This window comes from Rhineura floridana, chromosome 3 (genome assembly GCF_030035675.1).
Source record: "Rhineura floridana isolate rRhiFlo1 chromosome 3, rRhiFlo1.hap2, whole genome shotgun sequence".
Taxonomy (NCBI): domain Eukaryota; kingdom Metazoa; phylum Chordata; class Lepidosauria; order Squamata; family Rhineuridae; genus Rhineura; species Rhineura floridana.
The window spans coordinates 222,083,837-222,107,617 of record NC_084482.1 but is presented as its reverse complement, the minus strand read 5'-3'; the positions used below and the strand labels follow the sequence as shown (position 1 = coordinate 222,107,617).

General features: G+C 44.3%; 1 pseudogene; it reads left to right on the top strand.

Moving 5' to 3' along the window:
- Nucleotides 1–388: 388 nt before the first annotated feature.
- Nucleotides 389–21,572, top strand: LOC133379027 (zinc finger protein 91-like; annotated as a pseudogene).
- The last annotated feature ends 2,209 nt before the right edge of the window (nucleotides 21,573–23,781 follow it).

Genomic DNA, 23,781 nt, shown 5'->3' with positions numbered 1-23,781 from the left:
CGTTTTCCACCATTTTTAAAAATGTTTTAACGCTGTTTTGTTGTAATGTATTTTAAGCTCTGTTTTAAGATCTGTTTTTATGATGTTTTAAAGTGTTTAGGGCGGGATACAAATTAAATAAATAAATAAACAGTCTGACCACTACCCTACTCTGGCTCTCAATCTACTTAAAAGCGAGTTCCTAGTAAGTGTCCATACGATTGCAGCCTTTAAATATAAATTGACTTTATAGCCACAGAAGAAAAAAAGAAAAGAAAGGTTTTTTGAACCCAGAAACTGGCTGTGCCTGCTCAGTCTTTCTCAAAGTCTATACGGGGAATGTCCCTGTCGCGGGAGAAGTGATGCAATCGGGGCGCGACGCTCCCCTCCAGGCTTTTTGTATGTCCAGTACACGTGCAGGCAGCCCTTTGTGGTCAGTCCTGGCGGAGGCGACCAAGGCCTGGAGAGGCTCCGGCTGCTCCAGAAGGGTGAGGGGCTTGCGAGGAAGGAGGGGAGGGGGTGTGGGAGAGGGCGGGGTGCTGAGTTTGGGGGCGCCCCTTTCCATCTGGCGCGGGTGGGGTGATGCAGCAGCTCATCAATTGAGCATGGTTACGCTCGCATGACCCGCAACGATATTACACAAGGAAGTTGTTGTGTTTTATGCTCTTCTCTTGCTTAATATATTCCGTTTTGCACTGCGCTAGCTTTCTGCAAAAAACAAAACAAAACCCTTCCAAATATTGGTGTGCAATAAAGTAATATTGTTTAAAAAGCAGAAAACAACCCAGCCAGTTCTGGACTTTGCTTCAAGAAGGATGCACCGCAACTGGAACGGGTTCAGAGGCGGGCAACAAGAATTCCCCCAGGCGCCTGGTTAGCCACTGTGAGAACCGGATGCTGGACTAGATGGGCCACTGGCCTGATCCAGCAGGCTCTTCTTATGTTCTTAATGATCAGGTGAAACAAAGCCCGGTGAGGAGAGAGTGAAAGAACAGGCGTGTTTAGCCTTGCGAAGAGAAGACTGAGGGGAGGTATGATAGCACTCTTGGAGTACTCGAAAGGTTGCCACACAGAGAAGGGCCAGGATCTTTCGATCATCCCAGAGTGCAGGACATGGAATAATGGGCTCAAGCTGCAGGAAGCCAGATTTTGACTGAACATCAGGAAAAACTGCCTAACAACTGTGGAAGCAAATGTTAGACTTAGCGTGAGAAATTCCTTTTCTGCAGGGGAGGAGGGGAGTCGCCCCACTAAGTGTTTTTTGGCCACTGTAGGGGGGTGGTGAGACAAGGAATTTGACAGGTAGGCAGGGGAAAATATCATATTCAGGCTGTCTGAGAGGCCCCAGTTACAGCGGCCAGCCACCTCCCTGTTTTGTGACTTGATTCCTGTTCGGTGTAACCAACTCCGCCTTTCCTGCACCTTTACTAAAACGAGGCTCTCCCCTTTTTTCTATCTTGTCTCTGCCTTTTTTCCATATGTATATATATGTAAGAGGATAGGCTGATTATAATGTAGGGTTTAATCTGTGTTTTGTTTTGTTTTTAGACCACAAGCAACACCCAATTATTTGTCTTTTTCCCAGTCCATGGTATCTGCAAAGCTCTCCTCCAACACCACATTTCAAATGAGTTTATTTTTTTCTTGTCCGCTTTTTTCACTGTCCAACTTTCACATCCATACATAGAGATCGGGAATACCATGGTCTGAATGATCCTGCCTTTAGCATTCAGTGATACATCTTTGCATTTGAGGACCTTTTCTAGTTCTCTCACAGCTGCCCTCCCCAGTCCTAGCCTTCTTCTGATTTCTTGACTATTGTCTCCATTTTGGTTAATGACTGTGCCGAGGTATTGATAATCCTTGACAAGTTCAACGTCCTCATTGTCAACTGTAAAGTTACATAAATCTTCTGTTGTCATTACTTTAGTCTTCTTGAAGTTCAGCTGTAGTCCTGCTTTTGTGCTTTCCTCTTTAAATTTCATCAGCATTTGTTTCAAATCATTACTGGTTTCTGCTAGTAGTATGGAATCATCTGCATATCTTAAATCATTGATATTTCTCCCTCCAATTTTCACACCTCCTTCATCTTGGTCCAATCCTGCTTTCCGTATGATATGTTCTGCGTATAGATTAAATAAATAGGGTGATAAAATAAACCCCTGTCTCACACCCTTTCCGATGGGGAACCAGTCAGTTTCTCCATATTCCGTCCTTACAGTCGCCTCTTGTCCAGAGTATAGGTTGCGCATCAGGACAATCAGATGCTGTGGCACCCCCATTTCTTTTAAAGCATTCCATAGTTTTTCATGATCTACACAGTCAAAGGCTTTGCTGTAATCTATAAAGCACAGGGTGATTTTCTTCTGAAATTCCTTGGTCCGTTCCATTATCCAACATATGTTTGCGATGTGATCTCTGGTGCCTCTTCCCTTTCTAAATCCAGCTTGGACATCTGGCATTTGTTGCTCCATATATGGCAAGAGCCTTTGTTGTAGAATCTTGAGCATTACTTTACTTGCATGGGATATTAAGGCAATAGTTTGATAATTACTGCATTCCCTGGGATCCCCTTTCTTTGGAATTGGGATGTAGATGGAACGCTTCCAGTCTGTGGGCCATTGTTTAGTTTTCCATATTTGTTGACAAATTTTTGTCAAAATTTGGACAGATTCAGTCTCAGTAGCTTGTAGCAACTCTATTGGTATGCCATCTATTCCTGGTGATTTGTTTCTTCCCAGTATTTTAAGAGCAGCTTTCATCTCACATTCTAAAATTTCTGGTTCTTTATCATATGGTTCCTCCGTGAATGAATCTGTCATCCTGGCACCTCTCTTATAGAGGTCTTCAGTGTATTGCTTCCATCTTCCTTTTATTTCATCTCGGTCACTCTTGGTTTAAATTTCCCTTTCATTTCTCTAATCTTTTGGAACAGGGCTCTTGTTCTTCCCTTTTTCTTGTCCTCTTCTATTTCTATACAGTAACTATTGTAATAGTTCTCTTTGTCCCTACGTACTAATCGCTGTATTGTTGCATTTAGGGTTCTGACGGTGTTTCTCCTTTTGCTTTTGCTTTTCTTCTCTCTTTAACCATTTTAAGAGTTTCTTCGGTCATCCATTGGGGTCTTTCTTTTTAACTAGAGGTATTGTCTTTTTGCATTCTTCCCTGATAACATCTCTGACTTCATTCCATAGTTCTTCTGGTTCTCTGTCAACTAAGTTTAAAGCCTCAAACCTGTTCCTTATTTGATCTTTATATGCTTCTGGGATGTTATTTAAATTGTATTTTGGCGTTATGATTGCTTTGTTAGTCTTCTTTAGCTTTACTCTGATTTTCGATACAACCAGTTCAGGATCTGTACCACAGTCTGCTCCTGGTCTTGTTTTTGTAGAAAGTATGGAACTTCTCCATCTTCTGCTACCAATTGTATAATCAATTTGATTCCTATATTGACCATTTGTTGATGTCCATGTGTACAGTCATCTTTTCAGTTGTTCAAACAATGTGTTTGCAAGAAACAAATTATTGGCTTCACAGAATTCAATAAGTCTTTCCCCTGCTTCATTTCTGTCTCCTAAGCCCCATTTCCCCACAATTCCTAGTTCTTCTCTGTTCCCTACTTTTGCATTCCAATCCCCCATGATTATCAGCACATCTTGGTTTGCTGTGTGATCAATTTCTTCTTGTACTTCTGCATAAAATCTCTCCAATTCCTCTTCTGCATTTGATGTCAGAGCATAGACTTGGATGATGGCTATATTGATAGGTTTCCCATTTAATGTCATTGATATAACTCGCTCAGACCTTGTGTTGTAGCTCCTAATTGCTTTTGCTAGATCACTTCTCACTATTAAAGCAACCCCATTTTTTCTTAATTTCTCATTTCCTGCATAAAATATTTTGTAGTTGCCTGATTGAATATGTCCCATTCCCGTCTATTTTAGTTCATTCACACCAAGTATTGTAATGTTGATGCGTTCCATTTATTGCTTTATAGTATTTTATGTATTTTAATTGTATTTACCCCCTCTAGGATGCACACGTGAATGTGGTGAGGCGGTTTGAGAGTGTTGAAGAAGCTAAGAGCAATGCTGTCGGGAGTCTAGACCAAGAGGCTAGACTCCTAGCAGGGGCACCCAAGGTGGAATGGTCAAAGCTGAAACACCAGACTAAGATGCATCCATACTCAGAGGAAGGCAATGGTAAACCACCTCTGAATATCTCTTACCACAAAAACCCTATGAACAGAGTATCCAAAATGCAACACGAGATAGTGCTGGAAGATTATAGATAGATAGATAGATAGATAGATAGATAGATAGATAGATAGATAGATAGATAGATAGATAGATAGATAGATAGATAGATTCCCACACGTATATACTAAAGGGACTACAAAGGTAATATTTAATGCAGAAAGCATAAGAGCAGTGTCAGGCTTGACCTTCAATCCCTCCCAAAGTCTCTCCGGAACAAGATCGTTTTCAGAAGTCTCCGAAAAACCATCAGAGAGGGAGCAGAGCGGACTTCTTGGGGTAGAACTTGGGATAGAATTATCACCTTATTGTGTAAACTGACAAGGCCCCGGACACTTGTCAGATGCTCCTCTAGAAGCACTGATTTTCACAGCCAAGAATATGGCCACTATCATTGTTGCTAATAGAGCCCCCTGGTTAACTTACGGGACAGTTGACAGAACTTCTAGAAATAATCTGGCTGCTGTTCCTTTCACAGGATTCAGAGTTTGAGGAAGAAAATTTAAATAAAATCCTCGTTGAGACAAATGACAAGCTATACCTTCACTCCCCCCCCCCAAAATAAGTGTCCTAATCAAAAGATCTTCTTACTCCTTTCACCCCCAAAGAGGAGGCTTTTGTTACAGGGGCTTTTGTGGAGAGAGACCAGTCTGAATTCCAGCAGAAGGCCAGCCTTCAGCAACCCCAACTCTGGCCCCAGCCAAAAAGTCCCATCAGGGGACATGTGCTGATGCTAGGCTCCAGAGGTCAGGGACAAGCCGCAGGGGTTTGCTGAGGTTTGGCAGCAGACCTCAGATGTATGGGTATTAGTGATACTATCCCAGGTACTCAGACTGGAACTCTCCTGTCTTCCACTCACTCATTTCTACCCCACACCAGTCTTCAGGGACCAGATCAAGGCTCACAACATGTCCCAAGAGAGAGAACGCCTCCTATTGGGATTGATAGAGCCAATCCCAGTGTGGGAGCAGGGGTTGCTGATCTACTCCCACCTGTTCCTAGTCTCCAAGAAAGGGGGGGCTTTTGGCCTGTCTATAAGCTCAGATCCCCCATCAAGATATTCTTTAGAGGTGGTTCCGCAGGAGACGTTAAAGTCCATCACAGGGGTGTTACAATTGTGAGATTTTCTTGCATCCGTAGGACTCAAAAGGTCCACCTCCACGTTCCAATATTCCCAGCTCATTGGAAATTTCTCAGATTCACTTATGGAAACAAAGGTTTTCAGTGCAAGGCAATGCCATTTGGCTCACCTCAGCACCATGAATGTTCGCTAAACTCGTGACTAGCTTGGAGCCACACCTCAGGCAGCAGAAACTCCACATTTATCCTTATTTAGATGACCTCTTGATCAGGTTTCTGTCACTACTTCAAGCACAAGGAGATCTTCAGCGTATGCTGCGGTGCCTGAGGAGTCACGGGTTCCTCATATTAAGTGCTTTTTGAAGGGACAGCACTATTTCTCCGTTTGCTCTTCACAGGTTTCCTGCATGGAACCTTCACAAGGTGCTCAAGTACCTTACTACAGCCCCATCTGAGCCTCTGGCCTCAGTCTCCGCAAGACTCCTGGCTCTCAAGGTAGCTTCCCTCATGGTTATCCCCTCAGCCAGGTGGGTGGCAAACAGCATAGTGTCAATTAAGGGTGACCTCTGCACATTTCATGCAGGCAAAGTGCTACTCAGAACTAATCCTTCTTATATTCCTAAAGTTAATTCAACTTTTCATATGTCTGAGGAACTGATCTTCCCTTTTGCCCTAACCCGTCACATTCCTCAGACATTTTACTGCACAAATTGGATGTGAGGCAGGCACTGAAAATTTTTGTTAAGCACGCCAAGGTGTTTAGAAAAACCACCACCCTGTTTGTTTCCATTCATGTTTCCGCTAGGGGAAAGAAAGCCCAACCGGCAAGATTTGGCAAATGGATTAAGGCCTGTTTTGGCTTATCCTGTGAGTCCCAGCACCTTTGGGCTATCGGTCACACCTCGGCTCCACCGGGGTGGCAGTGACCTTGGTGGTATTAGCAACTAACACTAGCAGTGCCGAAACCTGCAGAGCGGATACCTGGGCAGTGCCATCTACTTTTACTAAACACTACAAAGGGGACACATGCGCTTCAGCTGAAGCAGCCTTTGGGCAACGTCTCCTCCAGGCAGTGGTATCTTCACAGTGAGCGGAAGTGCAAATTCCCACCCAATGGACTTGGGCCCTGGTAAGTCCCAGAGTGGCTATGTGGATGAGCCTGCTAGGAAAATGGAGCGTAGGTCACTTATAAGATCTGTTTTAAAGGCCTTTCCTAGCAGATGAAACCCACATAACCACGCTACACCCTGCATGCATCTGCTCACTGCTGCAACACATGATTTTAGAGTCTTGCTGTTAGGCTTAAACAGTTTTTTTTTTTCTGGACATGTGTTGCTTCCCTCTCTTTTTAACCATTTTAAGAGTTTCTTCAGTCCTCCATTGAGGTCTTTTTCTCTTTTGAACTAGAGCTATTGTCTTTTTGCATTCTTCCCTGATAACCTCTCTGACTTCATTCCATAGTTCTTCTGGTTCTCTGTCAACTAAGTTTAAAGCTTCAAACCTGTTCCTTATTTGAACTTTATATGCTTCTGGGATGTTATTTAAATTGTATTTTGGAATTATGATTGCTTTGTTGTTGTTCTTTAGCTTTACTCTGATTTTCGATACAACCAGTTCATGATCTCTACCACGGTCTGCTCCTGGTCTTGTTTTCACATATATGTAATCAATTTCATTCCTATATTGACCGTTTAGTGATGTCCACTTGTACAGTCATCTTTTCGGTTGCTCAAAAAATGTGTTTGCAAGAAAAAAATGATTAGCTTCACAGAATTCAATAAGTCTTTCTCCTGCTTCATTTCTGTCTCCGAAGCCCCATTTCTCCATGATTCCTAATTCTTCTCTGTTCCCTGCTTTTGCATTCCAGTCCTCCATGATTATCAGTACATCTTGTTTTGGTGTGTGATCAATTTCTTCCTGTTCTTCTGTGTAAAATCTCTCCAATTCCTCTTCTTCTGTGTTTCCATTGGAGTGTAGACTTGGACGGTGGTTATTTTAATAGGTTTCCCATTTAATCTCATTGATATAACAGGGTGGCTCATAACATGCTCTTGGAGGTCACTGATTCATAGGGTCGCCATAAGTCATAGTTGACTTGGAGGCACATAACAACAACAACATTACTTTCAGACCTTGCGTTATAGCTCCTAATTGTTTTTGCTACATCAATTCTCACTATTAAAGCAACCCTGTCCCAACTTAATTTCTCATTTCCTGCATAAAATATTTTGTAGTTGTCTGATTGACAATGTCCCATTCCCATCCATTTTATTTATTTATTTATTTATTTTATTATTTGCTTTATATCCGACCCTCCCTCCCAGCAGGAGCCCAGGGTGGCAAACAGAAACGCTAAAAACACTTTAAAACATCATTAAAAGACCTTAGAATACATTGAAACAAAACAACATTAAAAACATATTAAAAAAAACTTTAAAGACATCTTTTTTTAAAAAAGAAAGAGTTAAAACTTATTATTAAAAAAAAATTAAAAGCAATTCTAACACAGACACAGGCTGGTATAGGTCTCCACTTAAAAGGCTTGTTGAAAGAGGAAAGTCTTCAAAAGGCACTGAAAAGATAGCAAAGATAGCGTGCCTAATATTTAAGGGGAGGGAATTCCACAGGGTAGGTACCGCCATACTAAAGGTCCATTTCCTATATTGTGCAGAACGGACCTCCTTATAAGATGGTATCTGCAGAAGGCCCTCACCTGCAGAGCGCAGTGATCGACTGGGTATATAAGGGGTATGGTGTCCTGCTCCCAAGCTGTATAGGGCTTTGTACACCACAACTAGAACCTTGAGCTTGGCCCAGTAGCAAATGGGCAGCCAATGCAATTCTTTCAGCAGCGGGGTGCATTTTGTACCAGCTGCAGCTTCCGGACCAACCTCAAGGGCAGCCCCACATAGAGCACATTAGAGTAATCCAGCCTGGAGATTACCAATGCGTGGACAACTGTGGTCAGGCTATCCCAGTCCAGAAACCTCACTTATGCCAAGTATTGTCATGTTGATACGTTCCATATCTTTCTTGAAAATTGCTAACTTTCCCTGGTTCATGCTTCTCACATTCCATGTTCCTATTAATAATAATAATAATAATAATTTAATTTATATGCCGCCTATCTGGCCGATGGCCACTCTAGGCGACATACAATTTAGTTGCAATAAATGCATCATAATAAAATACACATAAAATACATATAACAATAAAACTATGAATAAAGAACAATAACAGTTCAGAGTAATAGGCGATTAGTCCTAAAAAATTAACCCTCCCCGGAAGTCCCAAAGGCCTGTCTGAAGAGCCAGGTCTTCAAGGCTTTGCAGAATACATTCAGGGAAGGGGCATGCCGAAGATCATACGGGAGGGAGTTCCAGAGAGTGGGGGCCGCCACTGAAAATGCCCTCTCCCTAGTCCCCACCAACCTAGCTGTTTTAGTTGGTGGGACTGAGAGAAGGCCCTGAGTGGCTGATCTTGTCGGGCGGCATAATTGGTGGCGCTGGAGGCGCTCCATCAGGTAAACTGGGCCGAAACCGTGTAGGGATTTAAAGGTTAATACCAACACCTTGAATTGAACCCGGAAAATAACTGGAAGCCAGTGTAGATCGAACAACACTGGGGTGATATGTTCCCGGCGGCGACAATTTGTGAGTAGTCGAGCTGCAGCATTTTGTATCAGTTGTAATTTCCGGACCGTTTTCAGGGGTAACCCCACGTAGAGCACATTACAGTAGTCTAAACGAGAGGTGACCAGGGCATGTACTACCAGTGGGAGCTGGTGAACAGGGAGGTAGGGTTGCAGCCTACGAATGAGGTGTAATTGATACCAAGCTGCCCGGCTCACTGCCGAAATCTGAGCTTCCATGGACAGCTTGGAATCAAGAACAACCCCAAGGCTGCAGACCTGGTCCTTTAGGGGCAATCTCACCCCGTTGAACATCAGGTCAACATTTCCCAACCTTCCCTTGTCTCCCACAAGCAGCACCTCAGTCTTATTGGGATTTAACTTCAACCTGTTCCTTCCCATCCATCCACTCACGGATTCCAGGCACTTGGACATGGTCTCCACAGCCAACTCTGGCGAAGATTTAAACGAGAGATAGAGCTGAGTGTCGTCCGCATATTGGTGACACTGCAGCCCAAATCTCCTAATGATTGCCCCCAGCGGCTTCATATATTTATTTATTTATTTATTTAGTTTCATTTATAGACCGCCCATAACCAATGGTTCCCTGGGCGGTGTACAACATACAAAATACAATATAAAATACAAGTAGGCTAAACAATATCAAAAACAACTAAAGCAATTAACACATCAAATACATAAAAATATATTAAATATATTTAAAATGTATTTAAAATGCATTTAAAATGCCTGGGAGAATAGGAAGGTTTTAGCCTGGCGCCAAAAAGATAACAACGTAGGCACCAGGCGTACTTCCTCGGGGAGACTTCCACAATTCAGGGGCCACCACAGAGAAGGCCCTAGATCTTGTCATTACCCTCCGAGCTTCTCGATGACTCGGTACTCGGAGGAGGGCCTTAGATGTCGAACGAAGTGCACGGGTAGGTTCATAGCGGGAGAGGCGTTCCATCAGGTATTGCGGGCCCACACCGTGTAGGGCTTTGTAGGTCAGTACCAGCACCTTGAATCTGGCCCGGAAACAAATTGGCAGCCAGTGCAAATGGGCCAGAACGGGTGTAATATGTGAGGACCGACTGGTCCTTGTCAGTAATCTGGCTGCTGCGTTTTGCACTAGCTGCAGCTTCCGAACCGTCTTCAAGGGCAGCCCCACGTAGAGTGCATTACAGTAGTCCAATCTAGAGGTCACTAGAGCATGAACAACTGAGGCGAGGTCGTCACCGCCAAGATAGGGGCGTAGTTGGGCTACCAGACGAAGATGGTAGAACGCATTCCGAGCCACCGAGGCTACCTGAGCCTCGAGTGACAAGGAAGGATAGAAAAGAACCCCCAAACTACGAACCTGTTCCTTCAGGGGGAGTGTAACCCCATCCAGAACAGGATGAACGTCCTCCATCTGTGCGGAAAAGGCACTCACCAACAGCGTCTCAGTCTTATCTGGATTGAGTTTCAGTTTATTAGCTCCCATCCAATCCATTATCGCGGCTAGGCAACGGTTCAGCACATCAACAGCCTCACCTGAGGAAGATGACAAGGAGTAGTAGAGCTGCGTGTCATCAGCGTACTGGTGGCAACGCACTCCAAAACTCCGGATGACCGTACCCAGAGGCTTCATGTAGATGTTGAAAAGCATGGGGGACAGAACCGATCCCTGTGGGACTCCACAATGGAGAGTCCAGAGTATCGAGCAATGCTCCCCAAGCACTACCTTCTGGAGACGATCCGCCAAGTAGGAGCGAAGATATTAAATAGCATGGGAGAGAGGATAGAGCCCTGTGGCACACCACAATTGAGAGGCCAAGGGTCTGAAACCTCCCCCCCCAATGCTACCTGTTGATGCCTATCGGAGAGAAAGGAATGGAACCACCGTAATACAGTGCCTCCTATTCCCAATCCCTCCAGGCGATGTAGAAGGATACTGTGGTCAACAGTATCAAAAGCCGCTGAGAGATCGAGGAGGACAAGAAAGGTGAATTCTCCCCTATCTAATGCCCTCCTCATATCATCAACCAGAGCGACCAAGGCTGTTTCAGTTCCATGTCCAGTCCTGAAACCCGATTGGTATGGATCCAGATAATCCGTTTCATCCAACTGTCGACAACTGATTAGCCACCACTCGCTCAATGACCTTGCCCAAGAATGGTAAATTCGAAATTGGGCGAAAGTTATTCAAAACCTGGGGATCCAAGGAGGACTTCTTTAAGATGGGCTTTACAATTGCCTCCTCAGGGCTAATGGCATTACACCCTCCTTCAAGGATGCATTGACCACCGCCTTGATCCCCTCGCCCAGTTTCTCTTTGCAGCTCACGAGGAGCCACGATGGACAAGGATCATTTAGACAGGTGGTAGGCTTCACAGTCGAGAGCACCTTGTCCACATCCTCAGAAGGGAGAGGCTGAAATCGATCCCATTTGACTGGCTTGCAACTGGCCAACTCTGATTCATTCACTGCATCCATGGCGTACGGGATCGAGCTCCGTAAATGTTCGATTTTGTCAGCAAAGTGCTTTGCTAATTTGTCACAGGAGGCCTTGGACTGTTCCAAGGGTTCCTGAGCAACTGGACCGACCAGGCTTCGGACCACTTGGAACAACCTCCTGGGACAGCACTCTGCTGATGCAATAGAGGCAGCAAAGAACTTCTTCTTTTCTGCCTTTATTGCCACTTGGTAGGCAGTTACTGCTGCTCTAACCTGTGTCCGGACATCTTCAGAACGGGATTTCCGCCACCGGCGTTCTAGTCGTCTCACCACCTGTCTCAGATTTCGCAACCGTGGTGTATACCATGGTACTAACTGAGTTCTGTTCAGGGGGAGAGGACGTTTCGGTGCCACCCGGTCCAGAGCCCTGGTGATCCCTTCATTCCACTCCAACACCAGGGTATCAACCGAGCGGCCTTCAGCAGGTTCCAATTCCCCAAGCGCAGTCAGGAATTCCCCAAGCGCAGTCAGGACCATTCTAATAGGTCCTTTCCCCCTGCGGAGAGTGTGAGGCATCAAGAAGTCTATGTTTACCAGGTAGTGATCTGACCATGACACAGGGGTGGAAGAGATCACCCCCAACTTCCCCTCCCCTCTCAGGACAAAAATAAGGTCGAGAGCATGACCGGCTACATGGGTGGGCCCAATATTACTAAGGTGCAGTTCCCAGGAAGCCATGGTTTCCAGGAAATCCCGAGGGGCCCCAGTGAGAGTGGTCTCAGCATGCACGTTGAAGTCACCCAGCACCAATAATTATGTCCATCGTACAACCCTGGACTCTCCTTTCACATCTGTGCGCATCAGCCTCTGGGCTTCCTTTTGGCTTTGACCCAGCTTTATCATTAGTCACAGCGCTACTCATACTTGTCCTTTGTTCTTCCCCAGTAGCTCGGTGAGTGCCTTCTCACCTGGGGGTCTCATCTTCCAGCACTATCTCGTGTTTCATTTTGGATATTCTGTTCATAGGGTTTTCGTGGTAAGAGGTATTCAGAGGTGGTTTACCATTGCCTTCCTTTGAGTCTGGATGCATCTTAGTCTGCTGTCTCAGCTTTAGCTATTCCACCTTGGGGGGCCCTGGTAGGAGTCTAGCCCCTTGGTCTAGACTCCTGACGGCATAGATTCTCAGCTTCTTCGTTAAGGTGTGCATCCTAGAGGGGGGATAATCTTTGACAAGTTCAATATACTCATTGTCGACTTTAAAGTTACATAACTTCTGTTGTCATTACTTCAGTCTTTTTGATATTCACCTGTATTCCTGATTTTGTGCTTTCCTATTTAGCTTTCATCAGCATTCATTTCAAATCAGTTCTAGTTTCTGCTAGAGGTATGATATCATCTGCATATCTTATTGATATTTCTCCCTCCAATTTTCACACCTTCATATTGGTCCAATGCTGCTTTCCATATGATATGTTCTGTGTATAGATTAAATAAATAGGATGATAAAATACACCTGTCTCACACCCTTTCTGATGGGGAACCAATCAGTGTCTTCATCTGTCCTTACAGTAGTCTCTTGTTCAGAGTATAGGTTGCTCATCAGAACAATCCGATGCTGTGGCACCCCCATTTCTCTTAAAGCATTCCATAGTTTTTTGTCAAAGAGATCGCTATAATCTATAAAGCACAGGGTAATTTTCTACTGAAATTCCTTAGTCCGTTCCATTATCCAATGTATGTTTGTGATATGATCTTAGGTACCTCTTCCCTTTCTAAATCCAGCTTAAACATCTGGCATTTCTCTCCCCATTTGTTGTAGAATATTTTAGCCTTTGTTGTAGAATCTTGAGCATTACTTTACTTGCATGGGATATTAAGGCAATAGTTTGATAATTACTGCATTCCCTGGGATCCCTTTTCTTTGGAATTGGGATATATATTGAACGCTTCCAGTCAATGGGCCATTGTTTTGTTTTCCATATTTGTTGACAAATTTCTGTCCACATTTGGACAGATTCAATCTCTGTAACCTGTAGAAATCTGTTGGTATGCCATCTATTCCTGGTGATTTGTTCCTTCCAATTATTTTAAGAGCAGCTTCTACCTCTCATTCTAAGATTTTTGGTTCGTCATCATACAGTTCCTCCATGAATGAATCTGTCATCCTTACATCTCTTTCATAGAGTTCTTCAGTGCATTGCTTCAATCTTCCTTTTATCTTATCTCCATCAGTCAGTGCATTCCACTGTTGATTATTCAATTTTACACAGCCACGAGAGTGGCTGTATATTATAGCCAGCGTGAATTTTCCACATTCCGCAATGTTTATTTATTTCTTTATAGAATTTATTAGTCGCCCATCTGGCTGGCTGTCCAACCACTCTGGGCGACGTACAACATAGGCATATAATACCTAGACATTGAAAATCTAAAAACAATGAAGATAAAATCTAGCACACCCCAAAAGCCTGCCTGAAGAGCCAGGTCTTCAAGGACCGGCGGAAACTCATCCTAGAAGGGGCATGGCGGAGATCATTTGGGAGGGAGTTCCACAGGGTGGGGGCCACAATTGAAAAAGCCCTCTCTCTAGTTCTCACCAGTTTACATTGTTACATTGAAAATACCCCCCTTCCCATTCTGATGCTTTCCATAAGCTCATTTGAAAACAAAACCTCACGAAACATAGTCCTGAACTCAGAAATGCTTGTTTAACCTCTAAATTAGATTGACCAACAGATTATTGGCTTCACAGAATGCAATAAGTCTTTCACCTGCTTCATTTCTATCTCTTAAGCCTCATTTTCCTTCTATTCCTAGTTCTTCTCTGTTCCCTACTTTGGCATTCCAGTCCCCCAAGATTATCAGCACATCTACATTTGATGTGTGATCAATTTCTTCCTGTACTTCTGCGTAAAATCTCCCCAATTCCTCCTCTTTTGCATTTGCTGTTGGAGCATAGACTTGGATAATTGTTATGTTAATGTTTTTCTTGTTGGGTCTCATTGATATCACTCGCTCAGACCTGGTGTTATAGGTCCTAATTGCTTTTGCTACATCACTTCTCACTATTAAAGCAACCCTGTTTCTTCTGAATTTCTCATTTCCTGCATAAAGTATTTTGTATTTGCCTGATTGAAAATTTCCCATTCCCGTTCATTTTAATTCACTCACCTATTGAAATGTTTATATGCTCCATTTCTTGTTTGACAATTTCCAACATTCCCTGGTTCATGCTTCTTATGCTTTGACCCAGTCGTGTCATTAGTCACAGCGCTACTCATACTTGTCCATTGTTCTTCCCCAGTAGCTCGGTGAGTGCCTTCTGACCTGGGGGTCTCATCTTCCAGCGCTTTCTCATGTTTCATTTTGGATACTCTGTTCATAGGGTTTTCATGGTAATTGGTATTCAGAGGTAGTTTACCATTGCCTTCCTCTGAGTGTGGATGCATCTTAGTCTGGTGTCTCAGCTTTGTCCGTTCCGCCTTGAGTGACTCTGCTAGGAGTCTAGCCTCTTGGTCATGACTCCTGACGGCACTGCACTCAGCTTCTTCAACACAATGAGACCCCCTCACCACGTTAAGGTGTGAAGGAGAAAAACTTGCTTCTCTCCATTTTCCCCACACCATGCATAATGATATACATCTCTGTCATGTCCTTTCTTACTCATCTTATTCTAAACGACAAAACTGCTCCAACCCCTTGATCGTTTTAGTTGCTTTTTTGAACCATTTTACAGCTCTCCAAAGTCTTTTTTCATGTGAGACAGCTAAAACTGTAAACAGTATTCTAAGGGTGGAAGCCATGCTGATTCTGCTTCAGAAAGACTGGGTTCTTCTATATGCTTGGTAATTCTGTCTTTAATAAAAAAATTCCACAAGTTTTCCTGGAAGAGGTATTAAGCTAACTGCCTCTAACTTCCAGTATACCCTTTAAATCCCCCTTTTTTGACTTTTGTATTACATTGGCCACTACCCAATTCCTGAGATATGATAGCTAACCTCTTGGTCAAGTTAAATATCTTTGTTAGAAGATCAGCAATTTCACTTTTGAGTTCTTTATCAATGCATAGATGCCATCACAACCCAGTGATTAATGAACCCTGAAGGAAAAATCTCCACTTGCCACATCTCCAGATTGTGAGTGAAGGATAGATAATTTCCACACCTTTCCTGGGAGTGTTGATGATGAAGGTATTTATTTTCTTATTTCAGGATCCAGGGACATTTGAAGAGGTGGGCTTGCACTTCACCAAAGAGGAAAATGTCCTGCTCCATCCAAACAGAGAGCTCTTCAGAAGGAGATCACAGTAGAGTTTGATGCAATGATAAGCTCTTTGTGTAAGGATCCCAGTTAGATCACTAGAAGGGTATTGATGGGCTTACCCTGGATGTAGAACATAAGAGGAGTCCTGCTGGATCAGGCCAAACGTCCATGATTCTGTTCTCACAGTGGTCAGCCCGATGCCCAAGGGAAGCTCACAAGCAGGACATTCAAGACTTTCACGAGCAGGACACTCATCACCTAAAGAAAACAAGAATGTCTTCTGACTGCAGTAAAATCTGGCCAAAACCCCAAATACACATTGGCAAAAACATATGAAAAAGAAACCATATAAATGCTTAGAGTGTGGAAAACGTTTCACTCAGCTTTGCCTCCTAACTTCTCATCAAATAATTCATACAGGGGACAAACCTTATAAATGTATGGAGTGTGGAATGAGCTTTAAAGACAGTGGCACCCTTACTGTGCATCAAAGAACTCATACAGGGGCAAAAACTTATAAATGTTTGGAGTGTGGAAAGAGCTTCAGTCAAAGAGGTACCCTTACTGTGCATCAAAGAACTCATACAGGGGCAAAACCTTATAAATGCTTGGAGTGTGGAAAGAGCTTCAGTGAAAGAGGCACCCTTACTGTGCATCAGAGAATTCATACAGGGGACAAACCTTTTAAATGTTTGGTGTGTGGAAAGAGCTTCAGTCAAAATAGCAACCTTACACTGCATCAAAGAACTCATACAGGGGCAAAACCTTATAAATGTTTGGTGTGTGGAAAGACGTTCAGTCAGAGTAGCTACCTTACTTTGCATCGAAGAATTCACACAGGGGACAAACCTTATAAATGCTTCGAGTGCGGAAAGAGCTTCAGTGGCAGTGGCAACCTTACACTGCATCAAAGAACTCATACAAAGGCCAAACCTTATAAATGTGTGGAGTGTGGAAAGAGCTTCAATCGGAGTGGCTCCCTTACTGTGCATGAAAGAACTCATACAGGGGACAAACCTTATAAATGTGTGGAGTGTGGAAAGAGCTTCAGTGACTGTAGCGCCCTTACTAGACATCAAAGAACTCATACAGGGGCAAAACCTTATAAATGCATTGAATGTGGAAAGAGCTTCAGTCAAAGTGGCGGCCTTACTTCGCATCAGAGAACTCATACAGGGGCCAAACCTTTTAAGTGTTTGGTGTGTGGAAAGAGCTTCAGTGGCAGTGGCACCCTTACACTGCATCAAAGAACTCATACAGGGGACAAACCTTATAAATGTGTGGAGTGTGGAAGGAGCTTCAGTCAGAGAGGCAACCTTAGATCACATCAGAGAACTCATGCAGGGGACAAACCTCATAAATGTGTGGAGTGTGGAAAGAGCTTCAGTCAGAGTATCCACCTTACTTTGCATCAAAACATTCATACTGGGAACAAACCTTATGAATGCATGGAGTGTGGAAAGTGCTTCAGTGTCCGTGGTAACCTTACTGTACATCAAAGAACTCATACAGGGGCCAAACCTTTTAAGTGTTTGATGTGTGAAAAGAGCTTCAGTGGAAGTGGCAGCCTTAGATTGCATCAAAGAACTCATACAGGGGACAAACCTTATAAATGCTTGGAGTGTGGAAAGAGCTTCAGTCGGAGTAGCACCCTTACTTTGCATCAAAGAACTCACACAGGAGACAAACCTTATAAATGCTTGGAGTGTGGAAAGAGCTTCCGTTCCTCTGGCCAACTTACTGTACATCAAAGAACTCATACAAGGGCCAAACCTTATAAATGCTTGGAGTGTGGAAAGAGCTTCAGTCAGAGTAGCTCCCTTACTGTGCATCAAAAAAGTCATACAGGGGACAAACCTTATAAATGTATGGTGTGTGGAAGGAGCTTCAGTGACAGTGGCACCTTAACTAAACATCAAAGAACTCATACAGGGGACAAACCTTATAAATGCGTGGAGTGTGGAAAGAGCTTCCGTCACAGTAACACACTTTCTCTTCATCAAAGAACTCATTCAGGGGACAAACCTTATAAATGTGTGGAGTGTGGAAAGAGCTTCCGTCACTGTAACACACTTTCTTTTCATCAAAGAACTCATACAAGGGACAAACCTTATGAATGCATGGAGTGTGGAAAGAGCTTCAGTCATAGATGTACCCTTGCTGTGCATGAAAGAACTCATACAGGGAACAAACCTTATGAATGCATAGAGTGTGGAAAGAGCTTCAGTTTCAGTGGTAACCTTACTGCACATCAAAGAACTCACACAGGGGAAAAACCTTATAAATGCATGGAGTGTGGAAAGAGCTTCGGTCACAGTAGCCACCTTTCTACACATCAAAGAATTCATACAGGGGACAAACCTTATAAATGCATGGAGTGTGGAAAGAGCTTCGGGCACAGTGGCCACCTTTCTACACATCAAAGAATTCATACAGGGGACAAACCTTATAAATGCATGGAGTGTGGAAAGAGCTTCAGTGACAGTGGCACCCTTATTAGACATCAAAGAACTCATACAGGGGACAAACCTTATAAATGTGTGCAGTGTGGAAAGAGCTTCAGTGACCGTGGCACCCTTACTAGACATCAAAGAACTCATACAGGGGACAAACCTTATAAATGTGTGGAATGTGGAAAGAGCTTCAGTCAAAGAGGCAACCTTAGATCACATCAGAGAACTCATACAAGGGACAGACCTTATAAATGTTTGGATTGTGGAAAGGGCTTCAGTCAGAATAGCCACCTTTCTGCACATCAAAGAATTCATACAGGGGACAAACGTTATGAATGCTTGGAGTGTGGAAAGAGCTTCAGTCGGAGTAGCACCCTTACTTTTCATCAAAGAACTCACACGGGAGACAAACCTTATGAATGTATGGAGTGTGGAAAGAGGTTCAGTGTCAGTGGTAACTTTACTGCGCATCAAAGAACTCATACAGGGGACAAACCTTATAAATGCTTGGAGTGTGGAAAGAGCTTCAGTGAGAGTGGCACCCTTATTAGACATCAAAGAACTCATACAGGGGACAAACCTTATAAATGCGTGGAGTGTGGAAAGAGCTTCAGTGTCAGTGGTAACCTTACTGCACATCAAAGAACTCATACAAGGGACTAACCTTATAAATGCATGGAGTGTGGAAAGAGCTTCAGGCACAGTAGCCACCTTTCTGGACATCAAAGAATTCATACAGGGGACAAACCTTATAAATGTGTGGGGTGTGGAAAGAGCTTCAGTGCCAGTGGGGCCCTTACTAGACATCAAAGAACTCATACAGGGGACAAACCTTATAAATGTGTGGTGTGTGGAAAGCTTCAGTCAAAGAGGCAACCTTAGATCACAACAGAGAACTCATACAAGGGACAAATCTTATAAATGTTTGGATTGTGGAAAGAGCTTCAGTCAGAATAGCCACCTTACTCGACATCAAAGAACTCATACAGGTGACAAACCTTACAAATGCGTGGAGTGTGGAAAGAGCTTCAGTCGCAGTAGCACCCTTACTGCGCATCAAAGAACTCATACAGGGGACAATCCTTATAAATGTGTGGAATGTGGAAAGAGCTTCAGTCACAGTAGCCACCTTTATACACATCAAAGAATTCATACAGGGGACAAACCTTATAAGTGCGTGGAGTGTGGAAAGAGCTTCAGTCGCAGTAGCCACCTTTCTACACATCAAAGAATTCATACAAGGGACGAACCTTATAAATGTTTGGATTGTCGAAAGAGCTTCAGTCAGAACAGCCACCTTACCTCACATCAAAGAACTGATACAGGAGACAAACCTTATAAATGCTTGGAAACTACAGTTCCCACGATTCTGTGGTGGGATTCATGCAGTGGTGTGCTGGAGCCGGCTCGTACCGGCTCGCAAGAGCCGATTGTTAAATTTTCAGGAATTCTGCGAGGCAGTTATTAAGCAGCTTCCACAAGTCAGGGCGAGAGCAGCGGTGGTAGCTTCCAGAGCCTAGGAAAGGCAGTGAGGGAAAGGGAAGGGGAGAAAAAAAGGCAAGCCACCACAGAGCAATCGGCTCATCCCATGATGCGCCTCAGCGCCCGCCTCTCCTCGCACTCTCCTGCCAGCCCTGCCCCGGGAAGGGAGAAAAGCAGTGAGGAGGAGACACACCTGTAGGCGCTGCACATATCCGTTGTGAGCACAAAACCAGACAGGAAACAGAGAGAAGGAGGAGGAAAGGAAGGAAGAAATAATAAATACAAAAGCAAGGAACCAGCCCTGGGAGAAGAGAAAGGCTCTCGGCCCGGCCTCTAGTCCTCGCCTCCTCCCACTCTCATAGCAAGCTGGGATGTTCTCCTGTATTTTATATATACACTGCCTAGAGTCTGCTGGTGCGAGAGAAGGAGGGGAAATCTCATGCTCTCGGGGTCTCTTGCTAGCCTCTCAGCGTTGTTTATCTGCCAGCCACTCAGACTTCCCGGGGCGCTGAGGGGGTTTGGCTTGCTGACGTGATAGGGGATTAAGCTTTCTGGCTTGGAAGACAGATTAGTTTGGGTGGGTGTAGGCAGGACTTAGTTTAGCTCTGGAACCAGGTTTTAGGACCTGCACAGTATCCAGGATTACCTCTACCATCACGGTTTAACTGAGGCATTATTTTTCTTCCTATAAACATTTAAGCTGGTGGAGTGGGAAAGTGCCATCAAGCATGTGCAGAGTGCCTTTCATATGAGTAAGCATTCTGTGCTTTTAAAAAAATTAGATGTATCTCACTTGGAATTTTCTCTTAAGATTTGTGGGACAGAATACATGAGGCAGCTTCCTTGTTTTTCATAACAGGTTAGCCAGGTTGGCTGACAGATTTTCATTCCACTAGGTAGGTTTCTGAATCCCAGTTTCTGCAGCCCAGCACAGTATACTCTGTGGCTATGCTTCACTGTCTTACAATAGCCCTTGTGTATTAGACAATCCTTCCACAACCTTTCATAAGGCTTGTTCCAAGCCTTATGGATGGCTGATTTTTCTGTGTTTTAAATTGCCATCATTAGTATGGATCTCCACAGATCCTTTTATTACCTGTCAGCTAAAAAGACAGAAAAATAAGCTGAGATATGGCTGAAATTGGAAGCCTTTCAGTTTCTTTGGAAGTAAGATCTACTGCTGAGTAAACTTGATCATAATTCCCTCAACGCAAATTAAGGCGTGTTTGCAGTGGAGGAAGAGGAAGACCTAGGATCTTTTACAGGTACCTTTCTTTTTCATAAGGTAACTTTGGACTCTGGAAACAAGTCTCTGGAGAGAGAAACCTGACTTCTCATCTAAGAAAGAGAAATCTGACTTCTAGTCTGCTCTTTGGAACTCCCTGCCTATTGACATCAGGCAGATATCTTCGCTGTATTTCTTTTGGTGCCTGCTTGAAACTTCTGTTTAATTTTTTCAGTTAGTAGCTGTTTTAATTATTTTAAATATGTTTTAATTACTTGGTTTTAACTATTTTATTGATCATTTTAATGTTTTTTTGTAAACCGCTTAGAGGTCTTTACATTCAAATGGTATACAAATTTTGTCAAATTAAAAAAAAAGAGGTTGTACACATGCTACTCAATTTTTTTCTGAACTTGAAACAGTTATACCTACCTACTCAGAAGCATGCATGCACAGAGCCACCCCTAGGCACCGGAAAGCAGGGCAGTTGCCCCGGCCCCCACACTTTGGGGGGCCCCACGCGTGCTGCGCTTGGTGATCTGCACCCCCACTCCACACCTCAAACAAACAAACAAAAAGGCAAGCATGGCGGAGCTGCCTGGAAAAAAGGACACCTCCCATCAGCTCCCGTGGAGGCCCTCCCTCTGGCGTCACACCGCTTTCCCTCTTCTGCAGTCACGTGCACGGGGATTTCCTCTGCTCTCTCTTTGCTGGCGACACGCAGCATCCCGGCAGCCAATGGGCGTGGAGAGGCTGCCCTGTAGCGGAGCGCAGCAGAAAGATGCCGTCGGATCCTACGCAGAGGAAGGAATGGCAGGCAGGCAGGCAGGCATGGCCCTGAACAGCAGGGGGAACCCCTTTGGAACGACCCGGGAAATCCCTTCCAGGTGCATGGCTTCTCTTCCCACTCCTTGTGCCACTCGTTCCAGGGTAAAATGGGCGCTTACCCCAGTCTCTGATGCATACCGAGGTAACATAGGTCATTCTTTGGACATTAAACTCTGCTTCCTGCAACCCGTCTCCTGCCCATCTTTTTACGATGCCTGTGCCTGCCTTTGCTTCTTGGTTTACCTCTGTTTTAAGCAGAGAGGTCCAGCCTCCCCTTCCCTGGTAAGTCAGGGGTGGAGTGCAGTAACCCGGGATCCTGCTCGTTCCTGCCTTTCGCTCGTAAGCGGTTGGTTGTCCTTTCCCCTGTTGCTGGGATTGTTGCATGCTGTTCAGTCTCCATCCACTTTTAAGAGATAAGTCAAGGCTTTAAGGGGGAAGCTCAGTGGTAGAGCAATCTGCCTCGCACGCCGAAGGTTCCAGGTTCAGTTCCCGGCATCACCAGGCATGGCAGGAGGAGACTGCCTGTTTGAAACGCCGGAGAGCTGCTGCCAGCCAGTGTAGACCATACTGAGCTAGATGGGCCAAAATTCTGGCCTAGCTATAAGGCAGCTTTCTGTGTTCCTATTTAAGTCAGCCCTTGAATCCAGAACATTGAGGACTGGAATCTTGCTTTGTTGCTCAGTTGGGTGGAGCATCTTCCTGGCATGCAGAAGGTCCCAGGTTCAGGCCCCAACATCTCCAGAACTGACACAGGAGCAGCAAGTCTCTGCCAGACTGCCACTTATTAGAAGTGACACCTTTATCTACAATGGGCTGTAGAGACGGAAGGTGCATCTATGGACACCAGGTCATTTCTCACCCTGTGCTAGATTTGAGAGGGACTTTATTCTGATAATCTTTTGCAAACTGCTCTCAGAGTCTTTGGGGCTATAAAGCAAGACATAAAAATTATACGTAAGCACCCTTGAGAAGTGAAAAGGGGCAAGGAGCAATACAACATCGGGCAGCCTACAAGCCAGGCAAAGGACTTCCCTCCTCTCCTAGTCTTTTCCACAGCATCTGGGTCTGAGAACATAGGATGAAGGAACGGGAAAGGGGGGGAAATCTTCCAAATCGTATTCACCTGCCATTTTCTCGCCTAATGTAATTTAATTAAGTTGTTCGGCCTGGCCACACATGCCCAAATCCTATTTCCTCTCGAAGTGCTGCACCCTCATCCCCCTTCCTATATTTTATTGTAAGTAAGCCAAAGCAACTGTAAATGAAATAATTGCATATTCTTCCCATGCCTCCATCCTCCCTCTCTCCGTTGTCCCCCTGGGTTTGTCTTAGATTGTCAGTCTGCCCCTTGAGGCTTGGACCTATTATCTCTGTTCTTTGTACATGTGTATAGAATTCGTTGACTCCACTTCTGTCCATGCGGTGAGGAGTGGTACTTCCGTTGCCCACCCATGAGGGCCCCCAATCTCTTCTGTGTGGAAAACACAGGTGTGGTGTACTTCTACATGTCCAGCACAAGCAAGACTGTTTTGCTTTGGGGAAGGTGAACAGAGCTTTTGTACCTTTAACAGCTGCAGTGACAGGCAGCCATTCAATGGGTGAAGATTTTGTGCAATTTCGATGCTGGGTGAAAACTTGACCTGTTGAATAGATATATATATATATAGAGAGAGAGAGAGAGAGAGAGAATGTGTGTGGGGGGGACTATGCTTTTGCTCTGGGCCCTGCACATGCTAAGGGAAGTATGTCCAACTAATAATGGGACTTTTTCCCTAATAAGCCTTGTAACTTTGCCAGAAACTTTATGCAAGCAGACAAAGATAAAGGCTCAATAAACAGGTCTGGAAGCAACCAGTCACAGTGTAGGTGATATTGATAACACAAACATCCTAGGATCGGTAAGTTAATTAACTCACAGTACTGTGATAAGAAATCACTATTCCGATTCAGACCACAAGTGATAGCATCCATTCCCTCCATAAATTGCAATTCACTGGTTTCATGTTGTAGCCTTCCACTGAAGTCTCGTTGTTTAGGAATGGCCACCTTAAGGTTAGTGGCAGAGTGTCCTGGGAGGTTGAACAGTGGAGGCTGGTCCATTTGAGTGAATGGGGCACTGCCCCACCATCTTCAGTCTGTCCTCAG